The sequence below is a fragment of the Oncorhynchus gorbuscha genome, linkage group LG03, assembly GCF_021184085.1.
Source record: "Oncorhynchus gorbuscha isolate QuinsamMale2020 ecotype Even-year linkage group LG03, OgorEven_v1.0, whole genome shotgun sequence".
NCBI classification, from domain to species: domain Eukaryota; kingdom Metazoa; phylum Chordata; class Actinopteri; order Salmoniformes; family Salmonidae; genus Oncorhynchus; species Oncorhynchus gorbuscha.
Window position 1 is genome coordinate 51,444,506 of NC_060175.1, and position 23,237 is coordinate 51,467,742.

Below are 23,237 nucleotides of genomic sequence, written 5' to 3' on the forward strand. Positions count from 1 at the left end.
AGCTACAGCAGACAGACAGACAAAGACAATTTGTCAGTGTTTTAAGTACATTATTACTATGTATGAATGAACAAGTCAATGTTATTGCATGCATAGTCTAGATTTTTTTTTTAATACATGAACAATAACTGAATTTAATTTAAATTATGGTAGGCTACTAACAATTACCTCTGGCACAAAGGTCTTATCTTGACAACTCACTTGAAATCTTGTTGCCACCTAGTGGATAGTTGAGAGAGAGAGAGAGAGAGAGAGAGAGAGAGAGAGAGAGAGAGAGAGAGAGAGAGAGAGAGAGAGAGAGAGAGAGAGAGAGAGAGAGAGAGAGAGAGAGAGAGAGAGAGAGAGAGAGAGAGAGAGAGAGAGAGAGAGAGAGAGAGAGAGAGACTCCTGGCAATACAGACTTGTGTCTATGGACTGGTAACTGGGAGTCACAGGTGTCGATAGAATCAGTTCATCGATTAAGATGCAGATTTAAGGCTTAAAGTTCTTCAACTGACCTCATGGACCTCCTGCTCCCCGGGTACACCTCTGTATCCTTTAAACCAGCTCATTGTTGTCAATGGTAAATCTCGATTCAATCTGCCAATTCTGCTTAATTGAGGGGGATTTCATGGTATTGAATGGAAAATGCAATGTCCGGATGGTGAGATGTGATCTCATTAAGAAGATATAAATATTTGATCAGCTAATGCATTCTGGGAGTAGCCTTTTCCAGGGTTATGGGCTGATACATTTAGCATGAGGACACTAAACCTTGATCTGGAAGGATAAACCTCAGGTTATTATTACCTGCCTGATTGCTGGTTTCAGACACTATTGAGGGAACAAAAACCCTAAAAACACTATTACTTAAACTATTGTATAGAAAATGTTTTAAAAAACCCACCCAAAAAGTTTTAATTAACAATACTCATAATGTTGTTGGTAGTTTGGAAACAAGAATACCTTCATAACATTTGAATGGTTCTTTCTTTCATCTAATAGGGTAGCCTAACATCACAGTCTTGACAATATAGTTATAATAACTTCAGTGAACTTTAAAGTTATTGTTCCAGATTTCCTCAGACAAGTCCTAAGTATGTGGGAGGTGCCCCCAGCCCCTCTTGTGCCAGCTCACGCCACTGTAGGGTAAGGTAGAATGATTTATGCGCTAATGGCATGGCACTGCTTTCCTAATCAATGGGAATCGTACTAGTTTACAATACTTTCCGCGTATTGCTGAATTGGAGTGTTTTACAGATCGCGTAGTTATTTTGTATTAGAGCCCAGCTGAAAGAATTGCTCTATTACATCTCGACCGCTTAGACTACCCAGAAGGGTCTGTTCCGCTTGGATGCTCGGTGCAGTGAGTGCCTCACCGAGGACAGCTCGTGTGCCTGCTCTGCTCGGGTTAGAGGAAGGAAAATGATGCATCACAGTAAGTATATTTAGATAATAATCGCGGGGAGCTCCTGTTAAACTGTGCACTCTTTACCTACATTGCAAATAACGAAAGCGACATTCATAGAGTAGGCTATTATTTTAATGTATTCGGTCGGGGATAGCCTACAATGCCTTGCACTCTCGAGTGAGGGAGGAATATTCATAGTGCATACTCAGCCGCCGACAGCGTCGCCACGATTCATGAATGTATGTGTACAGAATTTTGTTAGGAGTATCGAAACACGGATTATTTAAATGAAATGCAAATTGCAGGGATAATTACGCATACGGTAAGAATTTTGTTATTATTATTATTAGGCTATTATTACTATTATCATTATAATGCTAGACTATTATAGCTTGTTATCTGTGTCCCAATCGAATATACTCTTTATTGTCAAAATAGTTCATTTATTTGCTTTAGCCTTGTTTGTAATTGCATTTCATTCACGTGGAATTGTTCAATCAGTGTTGGAAACTGTTGTTGCCCAAGCCCGTATAGGCGTATAGCCCACACTGCAGGTGAAAAGGCACCTCTGTAACTTTCCCGTGAAAACTCATAACCCATATCCTACTAGTGTAATCCCATATTTACATCAATACGCAGGGTCCCCCATTCATTTTGCGCGCGCGTAACCCACTTGGAGTTGTAATGATCTGGGGCCTCATTTATCAGAGGTGCGTGCGCACCAGTTTTCCCACAAAGGTTGGTATTTATCCATTTTGAACTTGACGGGAAAGTGTGCGTATGTCCACGCAAATCTCGGACCATGCTTACCACAACTTCTATTGGTTGAGCAACTGTATTGCAAGCAATATGTTGGGGAAAATGAAGGTGTTTGAGGCAAGACAATTATAATAATGGTAGGCTAATAACATATTAAAACATAGGCAGAATGATAAAACAGATACATTTACATTTGCCATTGGTAAGGAGATCACATAGCAGCATGACGCCTAATATATTTATCTTATTGTACTATATTGGCCTAAATCATAATCATATTGCAGGATATCTCTCCTTTTCTGTCATGACTCGGTTATTCCCGCTCCATCGCTCCTTCAATAGCCCACCATGCTCGAAAGTAAATAGACCAGTAGCCTATTTAAAAATATTTTACAGTATGGGTAGGCTACAGTTTTGCTACGTGATAGGAGCACGTGATCACAGCCTATTTAATCTCAGAGCCTATCCCAAGGCAGGAAACATAATCATGTATTGATAAACAAAATTATTGAACGACAATTTGTCTTTTGCGTAAAAGTTTGGGCTGTAGACAGTATTTACTTTAAAATAGACAATCAATCTTGCAGAATGCACCCCCAGTGTTTGGCACTGGCTATAGGCCTCGTGCATTTTTTGTTTAAAAATGTCCCTGCAAAATATGAAAACATTCTGACCACACCTCTACAGAAATGTGATCAAATTTGCCGTTGCCCTTTCTTTTAGAAGCTGTCTTGATCCAGTTCCAACGTCTCCAAATCATACAGCAAATGAGGGTATTTTTGTTACCATTAAAGGTGAATGGAGAACATTTTTGTGACCATTAAAGGTGAATGGAGGGCATTTACCAGGCAGTGTTGTAGCACTCGTTCACAAGCACAGAAATATAGTATGATATGTTGCATGTGACAGTTTGATAAATCATACTAATTTATTGCGCACGCAAATCCTAGAATCTCCAAGTACGCCAGAATTTAGTGAGACATTTATGCGTGTTTGATAAATGAGGACACTGATTTGCCAGGAGTGTTGGATTTAGTTTGGGAGCTGTTATGCTGGAAGTATGTATTCTATGAGTCAGTAGCTGTGTGCCACCATGCCGATCAGTACGTGCAGATGTTTGGTAGCCTAATCCCTTGCTCTGACTCCCTATCATAATCCCCCCTGGATTTGCTGATTATGTAGTTGACCAGCAATTGCGGTCATAGTATCCTATGTCTAGCCAACTAGATTAAGCAAACAGAAATATTCCACAATGGCTTCTCTTCTACATTATCTCAATTTTGTGCAGGCTATACAAGTACACTTTTAGCAAATAGGCATAGGTTCAGTCAGGAAACTTCAAAACATATCAATAAAATCAAGATCAATATCCTAAATTACATCCTTCCTAAGTTTTCTTCGGCCGACATTGAAAAATAATTTCCTAGCGATCAACACAGGACTAATCCAAGCATCTGTCCATCAGCCTCATGGTACTCTGCTGCTGTTGCCCAGTGCCCTTATCTGATTTAAATGGGTGGCTAACAGATGTGTCCACTCACACTTGCTGTAGCCAGATGCACAACTAAACCTGCTCTTTTAATATGCATAATAGATATTTGAGCATCTGTCTGTTTTTTTAGCCTGCTCTTATATTAAATAATTACTGGTTGACCAAATGTGTTATTTACAGTGTATATTTGTATCTGCGTTCTCCACGGCTGCCTAGAGTCCTCTGTGAGTTCACTTGTGTTACTGGTTAGGTGTGCTCTGAATGTGGAATGTATGATAAGGTGTGATATCTGCTTTGCTGTGGGAGATGAAAAGCATCCTTTAGATGAGTGATATAGATACGGCTGTGCTGTAAATTTGGTTTACCTGGTAGCTAAAGATGGATCCTCTGTCCCTTTGCACTTCACATGGACATTATCTAGAGCATTCCCACTGGGCACGGACTTAATTTCAGCGTCTAGTTTTGGTTGAGTTGACAACTAACCTGAATTCTACGCGGAATCAATAAAACATGTCACCATGTCATTGGGTTTGGTTGAAAAGTTGGGTGAATAAAAGTCAGAAATTCCCCGACATTGATGACTTTTTGCAAGTCCAATCAGTTTTCCATGTTGATTCAACATCATCACATCAAATGTGTTTTTGTTGAAATGACATGGAAAGAACATTTAATCAAACCGTTCGTGGGTTTCCTCAAAACATGAATTCCACGATAGCAAGAACAAATTGTCCAGGCAGTCCTGTGTTGGAAATCCTCACCACTTCCTCCCCCGCTCCTAGTTCCTGCGTTCTTGATGAAAGTAATCCCGAGGCTGACATGCACCGTGCAGCTCAATGGACACGGCAGGCACCCTGCAGAGACAAACCAAGTTTGGAATGACTTGGCTACCTGGCATAACTATATGATCTGCCATGGACACATAGTTGGTTGGTTTAAACATTGCGTGTTAATTGTTGCCACACATTTCCCTGACATGCATGTGTGGTAGTTTCTTGGTGGACTGGAGAGTGCCCTGGCAGATGCAGCTTTGCAGGAAGTAGAAAAACAGGCCTGTAATGGTTAGCGTGCAGCAGACCAACAGTCTGTCAGAAGTGATGTAGTGCAGAAGTGACATTAAATAGATTATGGGATAGTAACATTTAGAGACATTTCATAAAAATTTCATTGGATGGTTCCTGCTGGTATTGAGAAAATGTGTCATAGGGGATATTTTTATTTCATGTATACAATTCTTCCCTCCATCCAGGACAGGAAACACTTTTGAAAGAAAAGGAAATCTTTGTTTTCCATAGTAACCTTTGGGAAACATGTACATTTTGCAATGCTTCTGGAAAAGATAAGTGTCCCCAGCAAGCGACTAAAGTGAGTGTCCATTACGGTACTGTAACTTTTTTTCAGCATTGGAGAGGAGTGCCTGTCAAACTCTCTCAGTTCAAAAGAGAGGCATTGTGCTTGTTTCACATGCAAGGAACACTTCAGCATTTTCTTCACATTTTCAACAAATTTTTATCTCTTATTGGAGCAGTATTCAGTCGGGCAGCGGTGAAGTTCAGCCAAATATGTCCGTCCTTCTTAACCAGTAACCGTGCAGCCTTGTCAGAAATCTCCTCCCCACTCACTTAGCTGTATCAATACGGTTGAGAGACACTGTATCAGTCAAAATGTTGAAATAAAATAGATATTTTGACTTTTTTCCCTAAATTCATGCTTGATAACGTGCTGGAATTATAATCTGGTTCTTTATGGGCGCTATCATCACACCGTGAAAGAAACGTTTCTCAATTTCAAGTCATTCCCCTATATTGCCCTTCCCAGTAGTGACAGGAAATGTTATCATTTTGCATACATTCAATTGCATAGATAGGCCTTTAGCGTCTATTAGAGTCCAAAACATGTACGCGGACGCACAGCAGTGTTCTAGAATGTTTTTCTCTCGTACTTTTTTACTTTTGGAATTCTCCACATTGGCTCAATCAATTTCCCCATGGACGGATGTCTCAAAGCCTCGTAGCTATGTCACAATGGGACCCTGGACTATCATGTCTCTGCGTCTGTGGACTCTGATTTACTCTTTAGCCAGTGCTTTGAGTTTTTGATCTATGGTTGCCTGTGTATTCATTTTCTTGCTCTTTTTTTTTACCCCTTGGTACTATTGTACACCGCTACTTTGATTATGATATTGACTGCATTTACAGAGCCAGAAATGCCTCCAGCACTTATTTTCATGAGTGCTCAGCCAATGCCATAGTCCAGAAAGCCACTCATCTCTGCACAGTCCCTACTGTGTGAGTACAATCTCAGTTGAAAAGCGCTGTGATTCCACGGGACTCCAGACCAAACCGGGAAGGTTTGGCGGCACTATTAGGCAGGGCCCTAGTTGTTGACTATGAAGTCTAAGTATTTTCTATGGAGCGTCACGACTGTGAGGGAATTACTTTTATGACAAATAACTGTGCAGTCCAAGGGTCTTGCCTCTGAGGTTGTTGCCACACTGGCGCTTTAAAGAACAACAGGGCAAAGAGCAGCAAATAAAGACAAATGCTTTGTGTCAGTTCTTTAGCCCCACTTTTCTGCTGCTCTCTGCTGGTTTAAAAAAAAGTAAACAGTGCTGTGTGATTCTTCATAACATCATTATGGATGAGAAGGAGGCTGCAGGCCCCTGATACTACTTTGCCAGTGCACAGACAGCGGTTTACACACCTCCTGTGTCATATCTGGGTGTTCTCTAGTTCTCTGCCCGCCGAGGAGCCAAATTGTTTGTTCATTGGGATCATTGGGTGTAGTGTCAGTCATTGTTTTGAAGCAGGCATTGTTTTTGCCAAGCTGTGTTGTCAGTGGTGTAGGCAGCAATCTTGCCATATGTATGCAAATGGGAATAGCGGAGAGACATGTACCATATACAAATACTTTAGAACATTTCTACCTTTGAAATCCCCATATCAATCACCCGGCACAACAGTATATACTCTATGTTTTGTTTGAGAAGGGTTTTAACTGAGTGAGACATTTGACACAGACAACCCATCAGGTCCATTCTCCAGTAATAGCGCCAGGTCCAATGGTTAATTTATAGTGTTTTTAAACCGAACTGTGTGGGACTGAGGGACCAAAGGGTTTCAACAGAGGGTTTCTTTTTCCAGAGAAAGAGGACTTCCCTGACTGTCCATCCCTGTCAGCTCCAACCCTTTGACCTTCTTCTACACAAATTGGTTGTTTGTACAGCAGCATGTTTTATTCCATGTGTTCTATAAAAAAAACATGAACGAGCTGACAGCAGCACAAAACCCAGCAGTGGTGTTTTTGTGGAGCAGCACTTTTATATGAAAGCATTTCGAAAGTCAAGTAACGTGGTGGTAAATCTATCAGCGTTGCTAAAAGAATACATTGAGCATTGAGCATCTTGTTCCAGCAGACAATTCAAGCAGACAGATAGCATGCATCTAAAAAAAGTTATGAAGTAGACCTTTCCTGCAGTCAAATTACCTAGTGGCCTCATGGATGGAATGTTATTCATATTTTTATGTCATTTCATAATCCATCAACATTATTATTATTATTTTAAACCTGTATCACAATTCCAGTGGGTCAGAAGTGTACATACACTAAGTTGATTGTGCCTTTAAACAGCTTGGAAAATTCCAGAAAATTATAAGCTTCTGATAGGCTAATTGACATAATTTGAGTCAATTGGAAGTGTACCTGTGGATGTATTTCAAGGCTTACCTTCAAATTCAGTGCCTCTTTGTTTGACATCATGGGAAAATCAAATGAAATCAGCCAAAACATTTACAAATGTCTGAAGGTACCATATTCATCTGTACAAAAATTAGTATGCAAGTATAAACACCATGGGACCACTCAGCCGTCATACCGCTCAGAAAGGAGACGCTTTCTGTCTCCTTGAGATGAACGTACTTTGGTGCGAAAAGTGTAAATCAATTCCAGAACAACAGCAAAGGACCTTGTGAAGATGCTGGAAGATACAAAAGTATCTATATCCACAGTAAAACGAGTGCCATATCGACATAACCTGAAAGACCGCTCGGCAAGGAAGAAGCCACTGCTCCAAAACCGCCACAAAAAAGCCAGACTACAGTTTGCAACTGCACATGAGGACAAAGATCGTACTTTTTGGAGAAATGTCCTCTGGTCTGATGAAACAAAAATAGAACTGTTTGGCCATAAGGACCATTGTTATGTTTGGAGGAAAAAGTGGGAGGCTTGCAAGCCGAAAAACACCATCCCAACCGTGAAGCACGAGGGTGGCAGCCTCATGTTGTGGGGGTGCTTTGATGCAGGAGGGACTGTTGCACTTCACAAAATAAATGGCATCATGAGGCAGGACAATTATGTGGATATATTGAAGCAACATCTCAAGACATCAGTCAGGAAGTTCAAGCTTTGTCGCAAATGGGTCTTCCAAATGGACAATGACTCCAAGCATACTTCCAAAGTTGTGACAAGATGGCTTAAGGACAACAAAGTCAAGGTACTGAAGTGGCCATCACAAAATCCTGACCTCAAGCCTATAGAACATTTGTGGGCAGAACTGAAAAAGCGTGTGCGAGCAAGGAGGCCTACAACCTGACTCAGTTACACCAGCTCTGTCAGGAGGATTGGGCCAAAATTCACCCAACTTATTGTGGGTAGCTTGTGGAAGGCTTATCCATTTGACCCAAGTTTAACAATTTAAAGGCAATTCTACCAAATACTAATTGAGTGTATGCAAACGTCTGACCCACTGGGAATGTGAAAGAAATCAAATCTGAAATAAATAATTCTCTCTACTATTATTCTGACATTTCACATTCTTAAAGTAAAGTGGTGATCCAAACTGACACAAGACATGGAATTTTTTACTAGGATAAAATGTCAGGAATTGTGAAAAACTGAGTTTGAATGTATTTGGCTAAGCTATATGTAAACTTCTGACATATATATATTGTATATATATACTGTATATATATACTATATACTGTATGTATATACAGTATACCTCACATACGACCCATTAGAAGACTAAGCAATTAGCCCATAAAATGATTTCCTGACTCCAGAAAGATGATTTAGAAATATGCAAGATAAATAAGAATAAGAATATAAGAATTGTCTATATCAAAAGCAAATATTTAATTGACTTGGTAAAATGAATGATTCACACACAAGGCATAAGCTTACGTTAACAAGCATTATTAACAAGCATTACAAGGCATTATTCTAGGCATGATCAGAGGGAGAGAGGGAGAGAAGTCATCGCCTGAAAGGGCATGGCCCCAAGAGTCCACGAGGAGGAGAGAGAGAGAGTAGGTATCTCACTAGCATAGGTCTCACCAGAAAGAGAAGCTAAGACCCTTTTATAACCATTTTGCCATGTTAGATTTAATATCTGAGTTGTTCTGCAGGTAGTATTACTGAAAAGTAATAACCTCCAATCAGATATCAGACCTACAGGTTGTAAAGGAAACATTACATCTGCTTCACGGAGGTGTGACAGAATGGGGGGGGGGGCCTGAGCAACACAGAGAAGGCTGCGTTTCCGAGAAGGCAAAAAACTTTTGCATACAGTTGATAACAGTCACTTCGGGGGCTGACCCGCCCTACAATAGCTCATCGTTTTACTCAAGTACTATATTCCAGCTTGCAACACTTCAATGGCCCAATGACCCAACAATTAAAACCAGCCTACCTCCTAATGCATCTGCCTGCACTGTCCTGTTTTTTTCTTCTTCATAAAAGGTGAAAAAGCCAAAAACGGCAATTTGTGTTAAAAGGCTTTTTATTTGCTGAGAGGCATTTGGTCAGCTCTAAGAGATCAGTCTACAGCTGGAGGTGTTGTGGTCTCACAGACCGTAGATTGGATTTCAATACAACAAATCTCCTATTCTTACAGGATGGTAAATCATGTCTGCCACCTTTTACCTCTTGCCTTTAGGGGATGGAAAAAGGAGAATTCTGTCCAGACCTTTCCATAAAGGTATTGTGTGAATTGAGGTATTAGCAGACTTTGAAGTTGGAAATACAGTGAGTATGTAATGTAATGACATAGTTATTCAGGTTAGTTAAACATCCAATATGTCTACATTTGTACGGAGATAAAGTGAGATAGTGAATTGGTTTTGCTCTCGTACAGGAGGTACATTATAACATCTTCTACATCCAGGCAGCTCCATCTCCTGCAGTATTTCTTGCTTGGTCATTCAGTTAACACCCTAGCTGTATTCCACTCATATTGCCTCAATCCTGTGCTTTAGCTACGGTATGTTGAAAAAATATGTTAGAGCTAGATGTGGGCTTTTGGCTTAGCGGCACAACAATCCTTGGGGTATGATACAAACTGTGTTGTTCCTGCATCACTTCCTTACTCAAACATGGTGTGATACGGTCCCTCCTTGGGAACAGATTCGATTGAAGGCCTAATAAGAGTAACACCAGCTTGTATAAATATCTGAGCATTGGAACTATTGCATTATTAACTATTCTTTATGTGGGGGCTTCTAACAACTTCCAAGCCACCACAGCAATGGGGCAGGTTTGTGTTTTGTCTTCAGAATGCACTTAAATTGAAGATGAGGGAATTATTTTGATCTTTTAACACTTTGTTATCGTTGTACCACTGGGAAAAATTCTCTGATTTTGCAATTATCTTTGAGAGGAAAATGATACCCGCCCCCCCATAGGGTGGGCCTGTGATTTGTGAGCCTACTTTCCCCCACCATTTATTGGAATACTAATATGCTTAATAAAAACAACATGCCCCAGAAGGCATTGTTATTTTCTTTTCACATAGTTGAGATGAAAGAAATGTTGGATGAATTGGGATCACTAGATGACTCAACAGAATGTCACAATGTTCTGGCACCGTTTTATGGTTTCTGGTGGATTGAATTGAATTTGTTTTGATAGAATACAATCTTATAGAACAAGTTCGACCAGAAACTAATACAAGGCCATTTGAATATCCTGATTCACAGTCGGCATTCTGTAGACTTTAGACAATTCATTATGAAGAACGTAACGGTATCAATTCATATGAATATGAATACTGCTAGTATTCATCCTATGAATAGTATGTTGTCTCCAAAGCCTGTGTTATTTATGGAGTAATTGTGATGCATACAGTCTGCTGATGGCTGTCTTTGTTTAATTATGGATATTCAGAACAATGCATTACATACATTTCTTGGAAGGTTTGACACTGCACAGCAGAAGCACTCTTCGTGTACTGCTCTCATTTATACAGATAGTAAAATGTCCCCTGTTGTTCTTATAAGTGTAAATGTTTTTGCTAATGTTTTCAAGGGACTGTTAAAGCTTATGAAAGCTACATTGCAAATAGCAAAATAATGACCTCCAAGAGCTGCGATTAAGCAATAAGGGAGTCCTTCCTCTTTCTGGTGCATTGTAAACATGGGGACTTACCTGTGTGACGGGCAGAACAGGCTAAGAATTATATGAAAATGTTTATTCAGTGTTAAAATGCTACCCAGGAGCACACTGGTGGACACACTATCCATGCTAGAAAAGCAGGAAAATATGACTCACGAGGTGAAATAATTGACAGCTATATTCAAGGGAAGTAGGCCACCAGAATGGCTTAGTTCATGTGTATATAATCCACTATAGAGTACTGTGTATACAGCGAGCAGAGCTATCTAGTCTGCCTTACAAGTGTACAAAGCAGCACGCCATGAAGTATCTGTTGTCCAATATACATCAATCACAGCAGATTATGAAAAGTCTCTTCTTGCTTGCCATGTTAAAAAGGTCAGCAATTTAAAGGGATAGTTCGAGATTTTGGCAATGAAGCCAGAGTCATATGAACTTGTGGATACCATTTTAAGCTAGTTAGCATTTGGCCTGTGAAAATACCTCTAACTTCCTTCATACTGGACACGGATACATCAAATGGAATCCACAGGTTCATCTGGCTCTGGGGAAGTAGATTAAAATATCCAAAATCACCAAACGATCGCTTTTAACCATCTTGAAGAATCCAAAATAGTCTGTTTCATACAGTAATTTTTTCAATGGAAATGTCCATATACTGTCTTGTATGGCAGGTGAGTTATGATGTACTGTACCAGTGAGCCTTGGATGTTATTCAATTTCCTCTGAATGCAACTATTCTTTTTCCTTATATTTGTTATTTATCCATGCGAATCATGTTGAGATGAATATCTATTTTATAAGGGAGCGCTGGCACAATTGTCATTGTGTGAAATACTCTTTCTTTTCGCTGTATTTCCTACATGGAAATTCAAGCATACATGTCAAGGATGGTTTGGGGTGTTGATGTTGATGCTGTGTTCTCGACTTCACAGAAAGGGTAATGCTGCGTTCTTTGACCCCATTATATGGAGTTGAATTACTGCGCACGACTCCAGTTGTTCAGCCTTTATTGGGTTTTAATAATGAGGAAACACATTCTATTGTAATCCAGCTGGTGCGCGACACCGCCGTGAGTAGGGGATTGAGAGACATGATGATGTAAGTAATGAAGCCTGTAATATCACCCTGGATGGTCTACGAGCCTTAACTGTCCACTGCCAACATCTAGTCACCACCCACTGTGTTTCAGCTGGTCCTTTTTTATCAGGGAACAGATGATGATGGTACCATTCTGTTAGTGATATGAGGCACTGATGTTGTAGCCTAGTTTCAGAGATGTTAGTGCTTGAGCCAATCTCTCGGACCATGGCTGCCATGCCATATGTCTGGCATAGCATGGCACTGCAACGATAGTTCAGGGGAGTTGGCTACTAAATCACATGCATACGAATGGGAATTGGTTTGGTTGATTTTTTAGAAGTGATTAATACAGGCTTCTTGAATCATATCTTATCTCTTTAAACAGTACAGCAATTGTATCATCAACAGCACTCTTGGACATCTTGATAGCAGTTGTATCGTAGTGTCTCTGTTTATTGTGCTCCGAGCTGGCAGAGGCTGCACCGCTTTAGGATTATTCTATTTGACACTCATGAAACGCTTGCTGCATGAAACACTAGCTTATAAGGCGAAGAATGGGATTTGGGTGCTGCGTTTTAGCTCTAAACTGTCTGCTCCTTTGTTCTGATGTTCATTATGGTGGTTATACAACAAGTCAAACCAAGGCAACACACTGGTTCCAGACAGAGTATTATGAGATTCTCACAGACATGAAGTGTTTCACTGTCGCCATAGCTTACCTTACCTGGTTACCTGGTTACATCCCAATGCAAAGAACCATGAGAAGGAGAATGTATTTTATATGTATTTTCGGAGGTTGATAGCCATACATCGTGAGCCATGTAGTAGTTTCTTTACATTTTTATAAGTAGGCCTGGAATAACTGTAACTATGGGCTTAGCTATAGTTTTAACTATGCTTTGTGGAAAAAAAGAAGAAGAAAGTGACTACTTTGAGGCCTCCCGAGGGGTGCAGCAGTCTAAGGCACTGCATCACAGTAGTAGAGGCATCACTACAGACTACAGTTCGATCCCAGGGTCAATTACGCAGTGCACAATTGTCTGGGTTAGGAGAGGGTTTGTCCTATCGTGTTCTAGCGACTCCTTGTGGTGGGCCCGAGCGCATGCACGCTGACTCGTGACCCCAGTTGCACAGCGTTTCCTCCAACGCATTGGTTCGGCTGGCTTCCGGGTTCAGCGAGCAGTGTGGCTTGGCAGGGTCGCGTTTCAGAGGACGAATGGCTCTCTCCCGAGTCCGTATGGGAGTTGCAGCGATGGGACAAACCTCGTAATGACCAATTTGATTTGACGAAAAAGGGGTATAAAAAAAACAAAGGGACAACTTTTCAAAACTATTTGAATACAGATCTCAGAACTAACTACTTTGTTAACTATTTGAATACAGATCTGAGAAGTAACTACTTTGTTATCTATTTGAAAACAGATCTGAGAAAGCAACTGCTTTTTACAAATATTTTAATATTTGAAACACAAATGTTCCACTGTTTCAACCAGCAAAATAAAGTTCTGAACTGCTTCGAATCTCCCAATAAGTAATGGTTTATATTGTTCCTTTCTGTTCCTTTTTAAACCTCTGAAAACGACATGTTTTTACATTGAGCTCGACAATAAATTACTTCACCAATCACTGGAGACAGAGCAGCTCGCTATGAACTTGTCTGTCCAATGTAGTGGAGTGTGTAGGGCGCAAGACAGAACTGGAATTTTAAGGGTGGAGAGAGAACAAGAGAGGGTGAAGGAGGAGGCTTTTTTTATTTTATCTTTATTTAACTTGGGTATTTGATCCAGCAACCTTTTGGTTACTGGCTTAACACTCTAACCACTAAGCTACCTACCGCTTGCAGCGCTGGGAATCTTGTGATGATATGCATTATCTGAATTAAGCCCATAGAATTATACCTAAAAAGGAGAGGCTTCTATCTGTACTTAATTATTTTTATTTAACCCTTATTTTACCAGGTAACTTGACTGAGAACGCATTCTCATTTACAGCAACGACCTGGGGAAAAGTTACAGGGGAGAGGAGGGGGGATGAATGAGCTAATTGGAATTCTATCAAGGAACTTTGAATGTCTTTTAACTTCCGAGAGTTGGCTTAACGTTGGACTAGAGCTAGCTAGCTAGCAAGCTAACAAGCTTGTGTGTGCAGAGCGGCACAATAATTTAAATAAAACCACTTTTTACCTTTTTTTTGCTAACTCAATGTGAAACGTGATAACTATTGTATCCTTAACTTGCAGTCAAAAAAAGTTAATCCATAGTCTTCTCAAATAAAAGATTTATCTTCCTAATTTCTGAATCACGCTTGTAACGTCAGTAGGCTCCAGTAGCTTCGGAGGGGGAGGGGCAGATAGCCTACATGCACACACACACTGGCAAAGATTTTCAGTTGTCAGGCAGACACTGGAAAATGTTTTTTAGACTGAGTGAGTGCTTTTTATAGGACCTGTGTTGCATTGTTTTGCTCTGAATGGAAAATAACGTTATTAACCGAATCCCATGCTTTTAAAATAACGTTTATGTTCCTGAACCGTATAGATCACTTTCATAATCTGACTTTGATATTATGGGGTATTGTGTGTAGGCCAAATGCAGGATAAAAATCAAGAGGTGGGAATACTTTCAGCACATAACATATAAAGAGAGAAAAGAACTTCCTATTGGGTGTGACAACTGGTCGTGTGTACTATTCAGGCTATAATTATGCAATACTGTGGTACTATACCTTCTGCAGGCATTTTTAAAACATTCCAAATGACAACAAATATGTTACGATAGATTTTGGTCCAAGGCATCTTTAAGATTAGAATGTCTATTTCAGACTCTGTAACATCCATAACGGAGGGTGTATCATCCATAGCGGTCATTTTTCGCTGTCTAAAGTAAGAATTGAAATGACTTTTTCATATTATTATCGTTGTTGTGTTCAGTCAAGTATTTTCTTCAAAATGGCTATCCATGGTAACTCACAGACATTCTCCACAGAAAGCTTGTCCATTTCATGTAACATCCATTATTAGCTTTATTTCTCCATCATGCCAATATTTAGTCAGCTTTTTTGTGTATACATAAGGTCGCAAAGGGAGGGTATATTACTGAAAACATTCTAAGTTTAACAGTAAACTACCAGAAGTTTGGTAACTTTAAAGGATTTTATATAATTTGTCACGATGTCTAGTGGTGCTTTTGGCTACTTCAGATTATCACAGGTGTTTGTAATTATCTCGGGCCCTCTGTGTGGCTTTATCACATGTAAAACATATCAAAACTAAAATACATTGATTTTAAAATAACAGCATATATGACAAAGCTGAAAATCATAATCCTAAATATAAACCACCAACCATCTGTGTGAAGTATGAGGGTTTCAGCATGAAATATTCTTTATATATTTTTTACAGACTTTTATTTATTTTATGCCAATGTCTTTGTTGTTGTTTTGGCACCAAACTGGTGGCAATCGTGAAAAAAGTCAATAGTTGGAAGAGTTAATTGATGTTTTTTTAATGAATTCTGTTATTTTCTCTTGAACCATATGGTCTATCCACTAGAAACGCATGGACAATATGGACACACATATAAAAATACAAAAATACTATATATGAATAATTTTAAAAAAAAGTTATTCAAGTATAAGTTACTACATTTATCGCCATTGATTACCTGTTAATTACCAAAATGACTAAAGATTCTGGTAACTTTCGTAAATTACCTGTACACTCCCCCCAAGCGGTACTATAGAAACACACATCAAAAGCGTCATTTCTATTTTGTTTGTCCATTCTGGGAGCCATTAAAAAGTTGTGCTTTTGCGTGCCATTACGCTGGAATCAACCTCCTTTCTTAATATGCAGCTATTGTATTTACTTCCTTTTACAACAGTTTTTAACTTTTCTGTTCCCATTCATGGATGTGCTTTACCCTGGAAGTGACTGTTGTAATACTGTCATGGAGTGAACTGGCTGTGGGTGCTCCTTGGACCTTTCTATTACACCAACAGTCTCTGTGGCAGGACGATGAGAGAGACACATTTCAAAGTAAATAAATGTCCGGTAGACCATGTCTGTCAAACCCTTTACCACAGTTGAAGTTCACATGGTTTCTGATTAATTAGGACACCTGTAGTCATTACTGAAGCATTACAAATGCTCAGTAAAATACAATATCTGATAATTATACAATAGCTTATGTAATAACTCATTCTGTCATTCTCTTAACTCTATTGAGGCATAGTGTATTGCAAATGGGTAAATGTTGAGCCTACCTTTGTCTCATAAGTATGTGTTATTATAGGCATATGCTATGATGTATGTATCCTGGTAAGTATACTGTAGGTATACATCATTCAGGAAAGCTAATCAATGGTTAGTAATCTGACCTCCATTGCTCACCACGCACCATTTGGTACAATATCATGACTCCATGTCTCCATTTTACCAAGTCACACTAAAAATGAAAGACATTGGACATCGCAAAGCTTCTCACAGAACAGCCTTCAGGCTACAAAGCTATACTGAAGAAAAATATCAATACAACATGCAACAATTTCAAAGATTTTACTGAGTTACAGTTCACATGAGGAAATCAGTCAATTGAAATAAATAAATTAGGCCCTAATCTATGGATTTCACATGCCTAGGAATACATACATCTGTTGGTCACAGATACCTATAAAAAGGTTGGGGCGTGGATCAGAAAACCAGTCAGTATCTGGTGTGACCACCATTTGCCTCATGCAGCGCAACACATCTCCTTTTCATAGAGTTGATCAGGCTGTTGATTGTGGCATCTGGAATCTTGTTCCACTCCTCTTCAATGGCTGTGCGAAGTTGCTGGATATTGGCGGAAACAGGAACACTGTCGTACATGTCGATCCAGAACATTCCAAACGTGCTCAATGGGTGACATGTCTGGTGAGTATGCAGGCCATGGAAGAACTGGGACATTTTCAGCTTTCAGGAACTGTGTACAGATCCTTGCGACAGATCCTTGCGACATGGGGCTGTGTATTATCGTGCTGGAAAAATGAAGTGATGGTGTAGGATGAATGGCACGACAATGGGACTCAGGTTCGCTCCATGGTATATCTGTGTTTTCCAATTGCCATCAATAAAATGCAATTGTGTTTATTGTCCGTAGTTTTTGCCTGCCCATACCATAACCCCACCGCCACCATGGGGCACTTTGTTCACAACGTTGACATCAGCAAACCGCTCGCCCACACAACACCATACACGTGGTCTGCGGTTGTGAGGCCAGTTTGAAGTACTGCCAAATTCTCTAAAATTACGTTGGAGGCTTGCCAACTGCACACACCCTCAAAACTTGAGACATCTGTGGCATTGTGTTGTGTGACAAAACTGCACATTTTAGAGTGGACTTTTGTTGTGCCCAGCACAGGGTGCACCTGTGTAATGAACATGCTGTTTAATCAGCTTCTTGATATGCCACAGCTGTCAGGTGGATGGATTCTTGGGAAAGGAGAAATACTCAGTAACAGGGGTGTAAACACATTTCTAGGATCTTTCAGGGACCAACACTTTACCTGTTGCTTTAATATAGATTTTTCAGCATATTTAAATGTTGCAATTATCTCTTGATCCTTTTTGCGTAAATTAAACACTTCTGCCATAATGCCGAAAATGTAAGTACTTTGAAACATGCTTTGTGTGTCATTCCTTTGTAATTTACGGTGGTACAACATACAGTCAGTCTTCAGTACATTTTAATGAGGACCAATTGGAAACCGAACCTGTCTTGCAATTATAGCAATTATTTTTTTTATATATATATTTACAGATGTGTTATGTAAACAAATTATATTTACAGAAATAGCTATACATAGACAAGACATGCAAGGTTATGCATGTCATTGAGGTGGTCCAGATGAATCTTTGATCTTGCAGCTCTTCCAGCTAAAGGCAATACATCTTGTCAAGAAGCAGGAAACACAGCTTCCATCTCAAGGGGAGGGATTCATTAGAAGACACTGATTTAAATAAATAAAGATATTAAATGTGACCCACTCAGGCAAATCCAGGCTTCATTCTCAGTCCTTATTTTTTTAGAAAGTGAAGAAAATACAATATTCTGGTCCCATATTGATTTCCTGCCCCTCGTGTTTTGAAACATGTGATTATTGCATTACTCAAGCATGTCTTTGAAATGTAGTGTTACAGTTCAGTGAGCAAGAGCTGAAGGAGACGTTCAGTGCTGCTTCTGCCTCTGTTTCGATGGTGGAATGCTAACAAGAGCCTGGTTGTGCCATAATGGGATGGTGTGGGTTATTATATACTTCTACTCTATGAATAAACATGTATTTACCCGAGGGACATATGGTTATTGCAGCTTGTTTTTTTATGGAAGCTTTGCAAATGGTACATTGCAAATGACTTAACTTGTCACATTGCTGTAATACCTTTCTATCCAGTGTACACAGTGTTTCCAGAGGCAGCCTCTGACATTTGCCTCAGACTTATTCTGTATTCTTCTCTCAGACTCTATGGCAAGCTGCGTAAATCTTACTGCCTAACCCCACTGTGTTTCATTAACATATTTACTTCCTCTCCCTGCTACTCAAAACCAAATACCTCTCCCATTTGGCACTTTTGAATGTGTTTGTCAAAACAGTCAATTAAACAAATTCCCCAATTTAATCAATTCAAGGAAAACCGCAATGTGGGTTCATTCAGATTGTTTGTGTTGTATTTCAAGGAAAGGTATGGTTTTGTGTAAATATGCATTGACAAGGTCCGTAAGAGGAACCGCTCCAGTAAAGTGTAAATATTCTAAGATAACCCTCAGAGGAATTAACAAAACCTCAAACATCAGCACATAAGGTAGTTAGTTTGCTGTTATTCCTTACAAGTCTGTGCAAACATTTTAGACCCCTGTTTTAAGCTCGTTTTCATATTTACTTTGAATAATCACTAGTTTCGAGATGCATACAGAATATATACAGTATATATACAGTACCAGTCGAAAGTTTGGACTAGTGGTGGAAAAAGTACCCAATTGTCATACTTGAGTAAAAGTAAAGATAATTTAATAGAAAATGACTCAAGTAAAAGTGAAAGTCACCCTGTAATTTCCTACTTGAGTAAAAGTCTAATAGTATTTTAAATACACTTAAGTATCAAAAGGAAATGTAATTGCTAAAATATACTTAATTATCAAAAGTAAAACTATGAATCATTTCAAATTCCTTATATTAAGAAAACCAAACGGCACCATTTTCTTATTATTTTAAGTTACGGATAGCCCGGAGCAGGCACCAACATTCAGACATCATCTACAAACGAAGTATGTGTTTAGTGAGTCCGCCAGATCAGAGGCAGTAGGGATGGCCAGGAATGTTCTCTTGATAAGTGTGTGAATTAGACACTTTTCCTGACCTGCTAAGCATTCAAAATGTAACGAGTACTTTGGGTGTCAGGGAAAATGTATGGAGTAGAACGTACATAATTTTATTTTGGAATGTAGTGAAGTAAAAGTAAAAAATGTCAAAAATATAAATAGTAAAGTAAAGTACAGATGCCCAAATAAACGACTTAAGTTGTACTTTCAAGTATTTTTACTTAAGTACTTTACACCACTGGTTTGGACATAGATACATCTGTCATGTATACTCCCTCTCCGGCCTCTAGGTCATCAGGCTTCTGATTATCCTGCACACCTGTCATCATCGTCTCGTGCCTCATGACACTCACCTGGACTCCATCACCTCCTTGATTATCTTCCCTATATCTGTCACTCCCCTTGGTTCTTTCCTCAGGTGTTGTTTTCATGTCGGTGTGTTATTTGTGTTTCATTTATTTATTAAAACACTCACTCCCTAAACTTGCTTCCCGACTCTCAGCGCACTCGTTACATACTCATTCAAGGGTTTTTCAAAACTATGAAATACACATATGGAATCATGTACTAACCAAAGTATGATGTGTTAAATGAATCAAAATATATTTTATATTTGAGATTCTTCAAAGTAGCCACCCTTTGCCTTGATGACAGCTTTGCACACTATTGGCATGCTCTCAACAGCTTCCCACATATGCTGAGCACTTGATAGCCCTTGTCATTGTCCTGTTGTTTAGGTGTGCCTTGAATTCTAAACAAATCCCTGAGTGTCACCTGCAAAGCACCCCACACACCATCACAACTCCTCCTTCATGCTTCATGTTGAGAAGTACACATGCAGAGATAATCTGTTCACCTACTCCGCATCTCACAAAGACACGGCGGTTGGAACTAAAAATCGCACATTTGGACTCATCAGTCCAAAGTACAGATTTCCACCGGTCTAATGTCCATTGTTCATGTTTCCAGGCCCAAGCAAGTCTCTTCTTCGTGTTTGTGTTCTTTACTAGTGGCTTCTTTGCAGCAATTTGACCATGAAGGCCTGATTCACGGAGTCTCCTCTGAACAGTTGATGATGAGATGTGTCTGTTACTTGAACTGTGAAGCATTTATTTGGGCTGCAATTTCTGAGGCTGGTAACTCTAATGAACTTATTCTCTGCAGCAGAGTTAACTCTGGGGCTTCCTTTCATGTGGCGGTCCTCATGAGAGCCAGTTTCATCATAGCGCTTGATGGTTTTTGTGACTGCACTTGAAGAAACTTTCAAAGTTCTTGACATTTTCTGAATGGCTTAAAGTAATGATGGATTGTCGTTTCTCTTTGCTTTTTTGAGATGTTCTTGACATAATATGGACTTGGTTACTACATGATTTCATATGTGTTATTTCATAGTTTTGATGTCTTCACTATTATTCTACAATGTAGAAAGTAATAAAAATAAAGAAAAACCCTTGAATGAGTAGGTGTGTCCAAACTTTTCACTGGTACAGTACTGTGTGTACAAAACATTATGAACACCTGCTCTTTCAATGACATAGACAGAGCAGGTGAATCCAGGTGAATGATCCCTTACTGTTGTCAATGGTTAAATCCACTTCTATCAGTGTAGATAAACGGGAGGAGACAGATTAAAGAACGTTTTTTAAGCCTTGAGACAATTGAGACATGGATTGTGTTTGTGTGCCATTCAGAAGGTAAATGGGTAAGATAACAGTTTCTCGTGCGTATCAAGAATGGTCCACCACCCAAAGGTCATCCAGGCAACTTGACACAACTGTGAGAAGCATTGGAGTCAACATGGGCCAGCATCCCAGTGGAACGCTTTCGACACCTTGTAGAGTCCATGCCCCGATGAATTGAGGCTGTTCTGAGGGCAAAACGGGGTGGGGGGTACAACTCAAAACTCAATATTAGGAAGGGGAATTTGATGTTTAGTATGCTCTGTGTATATCACCAGAGGATACTGAGGGGAGAACGGCTCATAATAATGTCCGTAATGGAGCAGATGGAATGGCATGGAAACCATGTGTTTGATGCATTTGTTATCATTCCACTCCAGTCATTAGAATGAACCCGTTCTCCCGAATTAATGGGCAACCAACCTCCTGTCGTGTATATATATTATTTAGTCCTCTCAAAAAATGTGTTGTTTTTGGGGGTTGGTGTTGAGCAGGCGAGATGAAAGGGAAATTTGTAATTCAAATTTCAACAATGCAGCAATTGATTGTGTCAGCCACTGAATAAATCAGTAATTGGATCATATTTGTCTTTCAACAGCAGAAGAATGACTATATGTAATACATATTCAAAGACTGACTATAACAAAAACCCTGCATCAAAATTACCATGTAATGTCTAAAAGTTCACCATTTACTACTTTTCTACCAAAATAGAGAGCATTACTGTATATTGTCTATAGGGCAACTGGGTACATTAAGCTAATGTTTTAAAAGTACTGCCATGGGACACTGCGTCTCTGGATGGCATTGATTTTATTTGTCTCCCCTGCAGATCCCTCCCCCCATCTTCCCTTCTGCTCTCTACATCGAAGGCCCACTGGAGCACACAGAGAATTACTATCCCACTGACACAATGCAGGCTTTTGAGGTTTGGGTACTGATTTCATGCCGATACCCCTGGTATTTCTGCTGGGGAATAAAAACACATCTGACGTTGACACTGTAGTGGGATCGCTGGAGTTTTTCACACCCTATCTCTTGCTATCTCTTACAACATTTATGAACATAACAGTGAATGGGTATTATTCTGTGTAGGTACGCCACTATGTTTAAGAGGGAGCTTCTAAAATAGGCTTAAAAACAGGATTCTCTGGAGCCGTATTTGTCGCGGATATGGAAAGGCATGTAATAGCCGCTGTGCCAAAAATGAAAATCAGTGCTATTTTTTTTGTTTTCCCTCTCTAACTTTTTAGTTAATAGATTAGGCTTCAGCTTGACTTTGGTAGGCAAAAAAGGGAGTAATGTATGTTTTTTATTATTTATTATAGTACTTCTGAACCAGCCCATCGGTTCTAAACCAGCCCACCAAAGCTGTGCATTCAGAGTTACATGTAATAGGGATTTGGTGAAAGAGAATATTGAGTCATTTGTATAACTAATTTATTTAATTAATTCATTGGTGTATACATTAAGGCAATCTCTTTGCACATTGCTCTTTCAAGGCTTAATTTCTTAAATATCCATAATTTACTAGATCTAAATATACAGTGCCTTCAGAAAGTATTCATACCCCTTGACATTTTTCATATTGTGTTGTGTTACAGACTTATATTGAGATTTTGTTGTCACCGGCCTTCACACAATACCTCATAATATAAAAGTGGAATTATGTTTATTTTTTATTTTATTTTTTACAATTAATAAAAAACAAAAAGCTCAAATATCTCGGGTCAATGTAAATTGTCCAGTGGCGATTTTTATGAATTATTCAGCAGTCTAATGGCTTGGGGGTAGAAGCTGTTGAGTTGTCGTAGGGCTGGATGAGTTACAGTTTTGACTTAAAGCTGCTCAGTTGTCAGAGAGGAAGGAAACCGGTCAGGGATTTCACAATGAGATCAATGGTGACTTTAAAACAGTTACAGAGTTTAATGGCTGTAATGGGAGAAAACTGAAGATGGACCAACAATATTGTAGTTACTCCACCATACTAACTAACCTAATTGACAGATTGAAAGAAGGAAGGCTGTACATAATATGTTATGTTTGGGGCAAATCCAATACAACACATTATATATTTTCAAGCATAGTGGTGG

At 39.4% G+C, this 23,237-nt stretch overlaps 1 protein-coding gene across 4 annotated transcripts in view; it reads left to right on the plus strand.

Annotated features, from left to right (window-relative positions):
- Window positions 1-442: 442 nt before the first annotated feature.
- Window positions 443-23,237, plus strand: part of LOC124031511 (contactin-4-like) — a 187,779-nt gene continuing 164,984 nt past the window's right edge. For 2 of the 4 annotated variants that reach the window (XM_046342830.1, XM_046342833.1), the window contains exon 1: window positions 1,091-1,417. The gene's annotated coding sequence lies outside the window, so the exon portion shown is untranslated. Of the gene's footprint in view, window positions 563-1,090; window positions 1,418-1,607; window positions 1,713-23,237 lie in introns of those variants that run through there. The other 2 variants (XM_046342832.1, XM_046342831.1) reach the window with 2 other exon arrangements.